We start from the raw sequence: 13,429 nt of genomic DNA, 5'->3' as shown, positions 1-13,429 counted from the left end.
CCAGAGCACCCGCCTTCCCGCCCTCCTACGGCTCCTGCTCACCTTCAGGTTGTAGGGCCCGCTCAGTACATGTTCCACTGTCCACTTCCTGGTCCTGCCTGGTGTTAACTAAAGAAATTCCTGTGCCCGCCTCCTAACTGCTGCTGGAGAAAGAGATCTCCTGAAGGGGAGAATGGCCTCCTCCTTTTCCCCTGCAGTTGAACAAATGCAGACACTCTTCTGCAGCGTAAAGCTCATTCAGATAACAAGGTGGTGACCACAGAATATTTAAACAAAGGATCGGTCTGACTTTGTAGCTGGTTTGAAATATTGTGTGAAAATGTCATATCCTGTTCTGTTTCATTAAAACCACCTTTGAAAATAATTGTGTAAGGAGATCTTGAAAGAGACCCAGATAGTGTTTCTGGGTCACGTAAAGATTACCTTTAGCCGCTTGCTCTGGTGAGAATATTCTAATTTGAAAACTCTGTGCACTTAAATGATATAAATATTTGAACCCAAGTATTAAAGAGTGTGAGAGTGTTTGTCGCAATTAACATAGACTGAATGTCTTCTCTCTAACTACCATGAGTAACATCACTTACCTGTTTTTCCAGAGAATTCTGGGTTTCTGGGGTAGGGGTGGGGTATGCCAAGGCCTGGGAAAGCTCCGTGGGGCTGAGGAGAAGATAGCGGGATATTCATATTCGTGTCTCACAGGGACACTACTAGTCCCAGCCCCAGAAGTTCTCATTGAGTTGATCTGGGCATCAGCGTTTCTAAAAAGCTCCCCAGGTGCTTCTGATGCTTGGTTACGGTTACAGTGGAGACCACACGAGGAAGCGGAAAGGAAGGGAAACCTGGAGAGATCCTGGTAGCAATCACACGAGAGGGAGACAGAGGTGTCCCTCCTTCCCGCAAGGTTTACAGAGTCTGCTTTTGGGGGAACCAGTCCTAGGGCTGCCTGGTGGCATCCACCAGCTGGGTCAGGCACTGGCAGTCTGAGCAGTGGGCTGTAGAAGGAAAAGGAAGGGACAGAAGCGGGAGGGAGGGAGGCAGTAGGGGTGGGGAGGAAAAGGAAGAGGGGGGAGGGGGAGGGGCTGGCCATGGCAGCATTTGGCAACCTCACAGGCACCTCTTTCCCACCCTCTGCTGCTGCACCAGAGTTCAGCTCCTTCAACAGCAGGCCCACCCTGGGCCATCTGAGTCTGCCCTCCTCACCCTCCAGTTTTGTTTTCTCTATATTACTCGGCTCGGGTCACAAATTAACCAGATTTGGGGAGCCCGCTTAATCAATTTCTCTCTTTCAAATTCTTTTTCTGTACTCCTCCACGTACTCTCAACCTCAGGGCAGATTAGGAGAAGATTTGAGAAGAGCATGAGGGTACAGGGGAGAGTCTGGACTGGAAGTCAGGGGTCTTTGGTCTGTGTGGCAGTGAACAAGTGGCTTCAGGCTTTTGGAGGATGAAATGTGCCTTTTATGTGGAAGGATTCTAGGCGTGCCTGGTACAGAGAAGAGCCCTTAGATGCTGGTCTCTTATGTGGAGAGCTTGACAAACACAATTTCCAGGACCTCATGTGGAACACCCTCAACTCTCACAGGGACCCATCCACTCTGGAAACGGAAATTTATGTGTATAAATAGGAGCTTGCATCACTGCCTCTTAGCTGGCCAGGGCACAGCAGGGTTCTGTCCCTTCTTCATGGGGAATGGCTGTGGCCGGTCCCTCTGGACCGGATCTCAGCTTCTAAGCCAGGGGCCGTTCTCTTTCAAACAAGGTCAAGACTCGGCCTAGACACTCGCTGACACTCTTTCTGAACCCTGGGCTGGGCCCTGGGTCAGCTGCTCTGAGGAGGCCATCTCTGAAAGCTTGGGACATGCACAGAGTGGGAAAAATTTGAGTTACCCAATGCACATGCTCCCAGCTGAAAGGGAACAAGACAGCACTCTGCCTTCTTGAGTCAGCTCTCATGCTGTAAACAGGTGTCCTTTTCATGGTCTATTTGTGCCATGTTTTTCGAATTTTTGTGCTTTTTGTTGGTGATTCTGTTGTTTAAAGCGGCCCAAAGTGGAGTGCTGAAGTAGTGTCTTGAGTTCCTAAGAGCACAAAGGCTGTGATGTGCCCTGTGGAGAAAACGTGTGCTAGATGATCTTCATTCAGACATGAGTCATAATGCTAACAACTTGATTTCAGATTTCCAGCCTCCAGGACTGTAAGATAATAAATTTTCATTGCTTTAAGCCACCCAGCTTGTGGTAGTAAGTGAAGAAACGAATACAGAAGGGTTTAAAGCCTCCTGGCATTTCCCAGCAGTCCTGAGGGTTGGGGCCACCTGGCTGCTTTTCCAACAGGTGCAAGGAGCAGGAAGCAACTTCAGCATATAGTGCATTCCTTCTTTTCCCTACCTACTACCACTTCCTCGTTATTTGTTGGAATAATGAGAAAAGATTCTCATTATTTGTTGGCCGGACAATTTTGATAGCCCCTTGATTCATATTCTTCCCCTAGTGTTCTCTCTGAAAAATCAGCCTTTACAGAGTTGCCAAAGAGCTCTTTTTAAAATCCAGATACCCGAGCCACAACTAGGGAGCCCGCCTGCCACTACTAAGACCCGGCGCAACCAAATTAAAATACATAAATAAATAAATAAATAAATAAATAAATAGTCAATCCATCCATCTATCAATCAATCCGGATGCCACACCCTGGCCGGACCGGCCTCCGTGAACGTGATAAGCTGGAGCAGGGCTTGCTCAGTTACTTCCTCCATGTCTCCCCTCCAATGTCACCCCCGTAGGGAGGCCTTCCTCAATCCCTAGATATAGTAGCACCCTTCACCTCCCCTCCCACACTCTTCCCCTCTCACCGTTCTATATTTACCTTTTTGGGGGTTTGTTTTTATATCACGTCCTGACATAGCCTTAGTTTCTAGGAAACAACCAATTTGAAATAGGAGAGCAGGGAATTTTTATCCACCCAGACAGTGCCTGGGTGCTCAAGAATTACTTGAATGAATGTTAAATGAATTCTGTCCAAATTCCATTGCCGCTCTGTAGAACAATCCCAATCTGGGGCCTGGGGGTGGGGTGAGGGAGGAATGGGCATGGTCCTGCAATTGCTCCTGTCGGTTTTTCCAGGGCAACTGTCCACAGCTTCCCAATCTGCGGGATCATTTCCATTTTCTCTCTAATAATTTGCCTCTTTTTCTGTTGGGTCTTGCTGGGACGTGTCATCATCCCTGATCTATCCATCCCAAAATAATGCCCTCTTTCAGAGTCCCAGCTTTAAGAGCATTTGGGTCAGGACAGGTCTCTTTTTCAAATCTGGCCACCTTAACCTCTAGAATCTTATTCCCCAAGGAAATTTCTCTTTAAGTCAACTTTAATACAAATGTCTTCCACGGTTTTTCTTTCATTTTGCTCTGTCCCTGTCCTGTGCTGAGTGCAAGAAGAAGAAGAAGGAAAATAAAAAGCTTTGTAAACCAATTTAGTTCCTCCTTCAGACTGATAAAACCCTAACCAGTCTCCTAATCAGTAATTAATTCCTAAGAACAGAATTTTCCATCTTTGGGACTTTAATTTTTTTTATTTTTATTTTATTTTTTTGCCATACGCGGGCCTCTCACTGTTGTGGCCTGTCCCGCTGCGGAGCACAGGCTCCGGACACGCAGGCTCAGCGGCCATGGCTCACGGGCCCAGCCGCTCCGCGGCATGTGGGATCTTCCCGTACCGGGGCACGATCTCGTGTCCCCTGCATCGGCAGGTGGACTCTCAACCACTGCGCCACCAGGGAAGCCCAGAACTTTTTTTTTTTTTTTTTTCGGGACTTTTAAAAGTTCTATTTGAACTTCCGTTTTTATTATCATTCAACTGAGAACTTTTTACTTCTCATTAAGACAACTTGCTCTCTATATTATAAAAGTTCTCATTACTGATTATCTGTTTATTGACTGAAATTCACCATCCCTGTGAGTTAAAATTCAGAGCCTGGGCCAGGGCTAATGTAATGAACAATCCAGGATGAATGTGAGACCAAGTGACTGGCCACATGAATGCCTTCCTCAGCACAGCAGTTGAGGCAACTCAGTGGGACCTACTGACATCTGGATGAGATGTACAGGCCAGTGCAGTACTCAGGAGTGCTCTGAGGCCCGAGGTACCTGACTGCAGAGCTCCCAGCCTGCTCTGGCCGTGAAAATGGAGACCCCCATAGTGGGCAGGGACCCTCCCTGCTCAGCCCCTTTGTCTTCTCTTGGAGCATCTTTATTTGTGTTTTGAGTTTTAGTTTTTCATAATTCTGTTGTTAATGGTGCAAAAAAAAGTGAAAACTTAAATGACCATTTTTTAAAAATAAAAGTTATTATTAAAATGTTTAACACAGCCCCCTGTTTCTGTTAAGGTAATTAAACAAGGAGTCCGTTAGACTAGGGTGGTTTTTCTGCCTTGGTAGTCTTTGTAAGCAAACTGAAACCTCAGCCAGAATCAATGCACTGGAATCTGAGAAAACAAAACTTAAGAACAACCTATCACAAAGAGCCAACTAGGCTTTCCCAAATTAGGCAACCACATAAGCTATAGCCAATCAGATAGTCTCCTTGTTTAGCTTCTGTGTCTTTTCTAAAAAAGCCTCCCCCAGCCCCTGTCGGTGGAGCATAGCCAGCCAACCTTCAGCTTGGTGCTGCCTGATTCCAGTTGATATATGCTCAAACTCTTGAAAATTTTAATGTGCCTCAGTTTATCTTTTAACATTTCTTTTCCCCAATAGTATGTATGTGAGATTTATCCATGTTGTGCCGTGCTGCCATAATTTATTGATTCCTAATCGTGTATATTCCATTGAATGAAGATCGCAATGTATTTATCCACACCAATGTTTGCTTATTACAAATAATGGGACTATGCATATTCTTAAGACATGTCTTCTTATACACCTTTATATGCCTTTTTTTTGGTGTATGGTCGGGCCACTCAAGATGGCTCTCTGCCCTCCCCTGCCCTACCAGTGTCGGCTTCACCTATATCTTACACACGACTGACCTTCCTAAACTCCTGCCCCCGCCCCAGCTGGTGATTGTTCTTATCAAAGGGGCAGTGAGGGGCGTGCCCCTCTGCTGGTTTCCCTGGTAACTAATGAGCCCACCTGACATCAATTCCCCTGTAACTGGTAATCTCCCCTTCCCCCTGGGAGCGAAGACTGCCACCATGTTCCTTCCCCGCCCCCCACCGCCGTCTACCGCACACAGTGGGGTGTCGCTCCAGGACCTTGCTTCAGACGTGTAAGCTCCCCCATCCATTACACCACTGACGTCTCTGTTGCTGACTCCGGGCTCTTTCTTTGGTCTTGAAGTGGGGCAGGCACAGGCCTTGTAGGTCTGTGGGGTGCAGCCCATCTGTTGGGTAGATAAGCCAGTTTTCTGAAAGTTTATGAGTGTTTCAGTTGCTCTAATCGTCACCAACACTTGGAATTGTCCTGCCACCAGCCCAGGGGTAGGGCCACCAACCTGAGTCTGCATTTCTCATCCCACTGGCCTTGGTCCCAAGGTGCCATAATTGGGCTGCTTTATTAAATTAGGACACATTCCTCTGGGGCCGAGGCTAACCTTCTCTCCCAGAGGGAGTGCTCCTAGGGCAGCAGAAGAGTCAATAAAAAACTAAAATAATCCAAGAGTAACTCTAAGGTATAAGGAATCTTAGGGCTGAGGGAGAATCCTTAAGGGAGGACAAACTTGGAAGGGGTTCGGGTCTCCTTGGAGAAGGTGCGGTCAGCCCAGGGAGAGCAGAGACGTTCACTGGGGGCCATGGGGCCAGGAGGCCTTCTGAGTGCCTGAGCCATGTGGAGGCTTGCACAGGGGCTGCAGCTCAATGTGTGACCCTGGGCTTGGAGAGGAAATCCGGGTGCCAGCGCACAGCAGGCCACGCAGGCTGCACGGGGCTCCCAGCTCTGTATGGAGAGGGCTCTGGAAAAGGTCATCACCAGACCCAGGCTGCAAATGGGCAGCCCAGACTGCCTGTCCTCACGCCCACCCTGCCCTCCCCTGGCCCTCACTGGAACTGGCAGGAGGACGCCTTTCTCCTGCGATGTCCTTCTGGCGCCCTCTACTGAGAAAGCTCACCATCGCGCTCACTCTGGAATTCCAGCTCAGTGCACATGCTGAAGGGTGCATTCAGAACTGGGAGGTGGTAAGTTGATGATTGACACAAACTTTATACGAATGCATGACATGACCTCATTGAAGTGGCTGGCGGGAAAAGGGGCTGATCTGAATCACTTTAGAAAACAGTGTTTTGCCTGGAAATTGTAAGGCTAAAGATGAAAGGAGCTGTAAAGAGCATACTCTAATCGGTAAATTTGTTTCCCAGAGGGCTGCAATTCCTAAATTGCTTCACAGGTGTGCTGGGGTAGAACAAAGAAGTAAATGGATGATAGAAAGTTGTGTGTACCGCAGGAGAGGGAAGTTACAGACACACAAGGAAGGAAGGCTGGAGTGAATCCTGAGGACGGGTTAGACTGGAGACATCAGTATGCAGCGCAGTACGTGCACAGCTGGCTAGATACAAACCATGTGAGTACATCTGTGTACTTTACGTGTATGACTTTTACTTATATTACCTCACTCTGCTGAGACAGCCCAGTAGCAACAAGTATTCCCAGTGTTAAGGCTTTGATTTCTGACTATCATTGTCCAGTAAAAGGAAGGAAGGCAGGCTTGGTAAAATGGCTGATTCTAGGCTGGGGGCGGGGAATATACAAGATGAGTCTGTAGCATCTTGTGGTGCCAGAAAATAAGGAGGTTCTCAAAAAAACAAAAGGATGGGGGCATGCCAAAAGGTTGCGGGAACCAACCTGAAACAGATCCCAACAGCCAAAGCTGGAGCCAACATTTCCCTAATGGGCCAGACACAGTGCCAAGGTTTTCAAAAAATATAAATATCGAATCCTTGCTACAGCCCTGGGAGATTTTTACTCCCATTTTAGAGATGAGAAAACTGAGGTTCGAAGAGGTGAATTAGAAATGCCTCTCCTGTAGCCCAGGTGCACTGTTGGAAGCTGAAGGCTGCCATTCATCTTGTGGCTGGTCTATGTCATCCCCAAGTTCCAGGTGCCTGGCTCGTCTGAGGCCATCCCTTCCCAACCTTGGCATCATTTCTCCCTCGGGCCTTTCCTCCGCCCGCAGCGTGAAAGAGCACTGCTGTGGGTAAGAAAGCAGGAAACCAGGCTGCTTCTTTGTTCCTGCCCAGCCTGAGAGTGGGGATGCGGGGGGGGTCTGTCAGAGGGGCCACAGGAGGGTGGGCTTTCCCTGCAGAGGAACTCCCCCGAGGTGGAGCACAGCTGCTCCTTGTAGCAGCAGGCTCTCTTCACAGAACCCAAACACCTGTGCTCACTCCTTCTCTCACTTCTAGAGGACAGGCCAGCCCTCTTCCTTGGCTGTGACAGGCCTTAAAAGATTCCGAGGAAGGTTCCCCAGGACATTTTCTCTTCTAAGTTCCTTCCTGAGCCCTTTGCATGGCGGGTGGCAGTTCTGGTTGTATCTCACTGAAGTCCTCCCAGCTTCAATTCAGACCGCTGCCTCAGCCCCAGCCTCCCTGGGGAAGAGAGCCCGGGATGCCTTGGTTCCCACCTAGCCAATGGTAGCGACAATTAATGCACCACAAATGGCCAGCATCACAGCAATGAACCCCGACCCAAAAGTTTGAGGGAGGTGATGTAGGAAGAACCACTTCACAGGTGTGACGGGCAACACCCGTGGGGGCAAAGGAGCCAGTCGGCATGAGTGGGTTCTCTAAAGAGGGAGGGGCTGGGCACAGGAAGGGTGTGGCTTGAGGGCTTCCTAGGGGGCAGGTACCTCCTGCAGTCTCTTTCCTCTGAGGAGGCCCCCTAGTCTCCTTAGGAGCCGTGTGGGTCCTCAGAACCCTACCCCACTCCCACCAGCCTCAGCCTGGGACCTTGGCATCCCTGCTTGGTGATTGACATTAAGCAAACGGGTGGTCCTCCATTGCCACCAGCAGCTGTCACAGGAACTGTGGGGGCATCCTGCCCTGCAGGGCTCCCTGCTTCCCACCAGTTCTCCTTTGCCCCGCACCCCATTCCTGCTCTCTCTTTCTCCCCAGCAGAGAGCTCTACTTTCTGCCCCAGTGGACAGTGTCTTGCAGGCCTCGTGGTTGGTCTGGGCCCAGAACACAACCGGAACCCAGGAGAACAAAGCCTGGAGCCCAGCCAGCAGGCCTTTTCATCACCTTCCAGGCTGCCTGCCTCTGGCTCAGCCAGCTTGCACCCCTGAGCTTTCTTCTCCCCGCTTCCCTGGTCCCTGATCCAGCTGAGCGCTGGACTGAGGTCTGACTTGATGCAGAATTTAATCCACAAAAGGAAAGGAAGAAGGCTTGCTCCTCCTGGGGCTGGCAGGGGCTTGGGAGAGCAGGAGGCTGGCCAGGGAGGAAGCACGGCCTTGGAGCCAGACCCAGAGGTCATGGAGACTCTTTCCAGTCTGCAGCTAGCTCAGCAGCCCCCAAAGGCATGGAACAGTTGGCCTCTCTGCCTCAAGGCGGCAGGTTCTTGCCCTACTTGACTCGAGGTGGGTGGGGCTGGGGGCGAGAGATGAGACAGATTGTGGAGCTCGAGGTCAGCATTTGCTGGGAACATTTGACTCGATTTTTCATTCGTTTCCTTATTCCTCCTGCGGGCCCCTTTGATGTCCTTGCTTCATCAGCCACAGCTAACTTTGATTAACAGCAATATGCTGGGGCCCCCAGATTACGAAGGCTCAGTGCCAGTGTGGGAGGGAGGTGAACACTGGCAGAACATTCAGGCCCTTCTTGGCACTGCCTTCCCAGCAGAGACACGAAGTTTCCTAGGGTAGTCATGGGGGCGGGGCGGGGTGAGGAGAGCACAGCTCCCGGGACCTGAGGCTGCCTAGAGGGCGCTTTGGTGTCACCTCACCCCTGAGCCTTGGTGTCCTCATCTGTGAGATGGGCAGAGTGTTGGCAGGACCTACCTCGCAGGGGTGGCTCAGGATCCAATGTGCTGTGCGCACACAGTGTCCAGAACAGCCCCTGTCACTGTGCTCAGGTGTTGGGCAGAGTCTGCCAGCCATGCTCGTTTCCTTTCCTCTCCCTCCCTCCCTCCTTCTCTCCCTTCCGTCCTTTTCCTGAGCCCAGGCCCAGCTCAAACACCATCCCACTGTGACTTAGGTAACCACAACTTTTATCCATTTACAAATATCCATCCCCTTCCTCTCCCCTCCCCTTTCTCTCTTCAGCCACTGTCAAGGGTTGACATTTGAGGAAGGAGGTTGTTTATCAAGGAAAGATTTGCCCTGCAGGTTCCAGAGGGCCTCCCAGCACAGCATTTTTGACACATCCCCTTTGGGGGATGCAGTCGTTTGCCTTCATGCTGGTGGCATTTAAAAATAAACGTTTAATTGATGTACAACCTATGTGTAGAAAAGTGCATGGTTAATATATGTACAGCCAGGTGAGTTATCACAAGATGAACACCCTCATGTAATCACCACCCAAATCAAGAAAAAACCCCACATTACCAGCACCCTGAAGCCCCACTCCTGTCCCACCCATCACTTTCCCACCCCTTCTGCCTAAAGTTTCCACTCTCCTATCTTGTGACATCATAGGCTCATCTGACCTGTTCTTGAGCTTTATATAAACACAGTCAGAGCTATGCACAAAGGTAGACACGCCTTCGTGTCCGATCATCTTTCACTCAGCATTGTATTTTTGAGATTCAGCCCTGTTATAGTGGGTAGCAGCAATTCTTGTTGCTTTATAATTTATTTTTCCTGTCTACCACTAAGAGACATTTTGAATGTTAGGGGTAATGCTCCTGTGAACATTCCTGTTTGTGTTTTGGTGCTTGCGTGCACGCAGTTCTATTAGGTGTACACTTAGGCAGTGCTGCGCAGGAGCTGGCTCATCTGGGTTCATGAAAACCGGCTGTTAGATTGCCAGGAGCTTGCAGAGTTTTGCCCCACTCTGACCTTTTCCCCTTGCATTCCTGTCGTTCTCGATGTTATTTATGTCTGTTGTACCTGTTTGGCAGGAACACTGTATAACATATTACGCATCTCTTCCCAACTCCAGATTCAGTGATGTCCATCCACGTTGGCAATACGAAACCAGTCACCTTGGAAATTGGCAAATGCTACAAATCAGGGCTTAATAGAGTGTTGTTTTTTATTGATTGTCTAGAGTTAGACTTAAGAAAGTGATAGAGAAAATGTCCATAATGCAGATTAAACCAATAAGTGTGTCATCTCTGTAGCTATAGCATCATAAATAGCACAAACAATTGAGAAAATATTTTTCAATCATATAGTACTGGAAAACGATTATGTATCTGATTTAGGAAGGACATTGCTCACATCACGGACAAATAAGTGAAGTTCTGACATGCATCTAGTCGTTTCTCTTTCATCTCGCTCTTTAACATGAAAAAATACATCAAACAGTAGTCATGCTGGAATTACACTCCCAGAACCAGTTATTAAGCACTTAGCAGCCCAGCCCTGGTCATGGGGCTTATTGTGCTTTAGGTGATAACTGCCAAATGGTTCTCCAAATGGGTTGTACCCATTCATATGTCTGTTTGTGGGGTTTTAAACAAAATTCAGTTGTACTTTGTAGTCCTATCTCAAGACCAGCAGTTTCCTAGAAACTGAGGCCATGGCGGAGCAAACTAGCTGACACAGTCTGGGTGATAATTATCCGCAAAAGATTCCATAAGCAAACGCTACTTCCATAGGGCCACTTGCTGACGTGTGATCTGGGCAGGGAGGTGGGCTGCAGGAAGAGGTCACGCAGGTGCAGCTACTCGGCTTCCTGGAGGGGGCTGCCCTTTGCTGGCTCTGAGAATTTGAGTGAGGAGGGGATGCACCAGGCATCAGGGCAGGAACAGCCCGTGAGCATTGCAGGGCAAGGAGTATGGCTGGAGTATCTTCCTATGAACAATGGCAGAGGGCACAGAGCTGGGGGCAACTCCACTGGTAGCTGTATCCCTACTGTCCGGGTCTCCTGTCCTTTATGTATCAGCCCCATGGCCCACCTGGAAGGAAGCCTGAACTAGGCTGTCCCTGGGGCAGAAGCCCAGTGTGAGAAAGCTCTGCTCCTTCTCAAGACTTCTCTCATGGGTTTAATTCTCGCATCTTATGGATCACTGCTCACCTCTGATCTCAGTAAATTCTTTAGTGCCCTGAAATCTGTGGCCAACACAAAGTGGCCCATAAAATGATAAATAAACATTGTGCAAAAATGCACACAAGCCCTTCTGAAGCTTGTGAATGCACCCATTGTTCTCCCTGCAGCCAGAGTAGATGTTTCCTTCTCTTTCGCTCAGGGATAAGCCAACAATCAATCACAAAGCAGTGTTAGTCATGAAGCTCACAGAGGGAGGCTCTGTGCTAGATGTGGACCCTGCAGAGAAACACTTCAGCCCTTCTGGGTCCCTGTACAAGGAAGGAACCAACATGCATGGAACAGTGCCGATAAGCTGAAGGCTTGAATGGGAGATTGTCTGCACTCCACTGCTGCAGGCATGGGTAGGGCAGGGGCAGAAGGGTCAGAGTGGGACTTGAGGGGGCCATTAGGAAAGTTGTCCCAGGCTCCTAACATGTAAGAATGATCCATCAACATGATACAGAGTGTTTCATGAGGCCCTGGAGTTGGACAGTGTTTTGGGTAATTAGACATCAGCAATATCGTGGGGAGAAAATGGATCCATGGCCCCCAAAATAATTTTAAATAAAGCTCCAGACCTCTGCATTTGACTCCTGCAGTACCAGTGCATTCTGAGTGGTGGCGAGTCAGGGAGCTTCCTCTCTCACAATCCATCTGGAGGTCCAGGGGTCTGTCAATCTGATGGTGTCCAGAATGGAACTTCTGGTCCACCCCCTCCCAAATCTGTTCCATCCAGTCTTCCAAATCTCAGTTAATGGAAGTCCATCCTTTAGCTTCTCAGGCCAAGCACCTTGGAGTCATCTTCCACTCCTGACCTTCACACCCCATATCCCCTGGTAATGTAAGCAAATCCCATGGTGTCCACCTATCAAATGTGCCTGGAATTCAACCTGTCTTTCCACTTCCCCGCTGCTGCACCCCAGGCGAAGCTGTCTCATCTCTGTCCCTGATTATCGCTGAGCGTCTGCAATTGCCTCTCTGCTCCCTCTCAGTCTAGTTTTAGCCCCCCACCCCGCAGTGGCTCCTACCTCCCCAGAGTAAAAGTAAAACTGGAAGTTCTTCCAGTTACCCACAAGGCCCCACAATTCCTGGTCCCTATACGCTCTCTCTCAGTCACTTGGTTCCAGCAAGGCCACCTCGTGGCCAACCTCGTGTAGGTTGCTGGAAGATGCCAGAGTGAGGGTGTGTGGGGACTTTCCCTGCCCCTTTCAGAGCTGCCACAGGTGGGAGGCAGACCCCCTCTCCCATCTATAGGGCACTGAGCACTGAGCACAGGCATGGCCTTCCAGGCCTTTTCCTGGACATTCTCATCTCCCATCATGGCAACTGCCTGCTCACTTGTCTGTTGCCGTTGGGGGCAGGGACCAGGTCTGGTTCATTTTGGTGACACAGCCCTTGACAATTGCCTGGACCAGAATAAATGCTCAAAGAGGATGTTTTTAACTGAAAGGAACCCCACTTCTCCCCTAGTGCAAGGAGTCAGGGAGCCAGATTCTACCTAGCCCTCCCTGGGCAAGTCTGGGCAGGCCACATGCCCCCTCTGGGCTTAGAGACCCTACTTGTAAAATATCATCAAAGGAAACATTCAACTCTGAGAGTGTCTGATTTTTTTTGTTCACGTTATTTCATAGGAACAACCTCAAGCCAGAATATTTCCAAATATCCCGGAAATTGCTCACTTCTCTCTTTCCTCCATTTGCAAATAGTCATCAGGCTCTGCTTCATCTAGCAGGTCCCCAGGCTTTGCTACCAGTTCCTCATTCTACGAATCATCTTCTGCCTTTAAACCCTCATCTTGGCCATCTGGCATCCATGTTGCATCCTGCTGCTGCTTCCTCAACAAGGTGAACCCTTCCCGATGACTAGGGAATGATGGTTCAGAACAAGCTAGTCCTGGACTCACCCCTCAGTCCGTGGCACTCTCCGCGGCCCCTGCAAAGCACATCACCTGTCCTTAGTCACCAACATAGTGACCCTCAGCTCTTGAGAAAGTGGCCAGGTGACCACATGGGCTCTGGGAAATCTTTCCTGGTAGCCCAGAGAATTTTGGAGGTAGGGGCAGAGGTAGGACCTAAGAGTCAGGAGGCAGCTGACTGGAAGACGGATTAGAAAATGCCAAGATGGGCTTCCCTGGTGGCGCAGTGGTTGAGAATCTGCCTGCCAATGCAGGGGACACGGGTTCGAGCCCTGGTCTGGGAGGATCCCACATGCCGCGGAGCAACTAGGCCCGTGAGCCACAGCTACTGAGCCTGCGCGTCTGGAGCC

Source organism: Physeter macrocephalus, chromosome 18 (assembly GCF_002837175.3).
Source record: "Physeter macrocephalus isolate SW-GA chromosome 18, ASM283717v5, whole genome shotgun sequence".
Classification (NCBI taxonomy): domain Eukaryota; kingdom Metazoa; phylum Chordata; class Mammalia; order Artiodactyla; family Physeteridae; genus Physeter; species Physeter macrocephalus.
Note: the sequence above shows the minus strand (reverse complement) of the source record.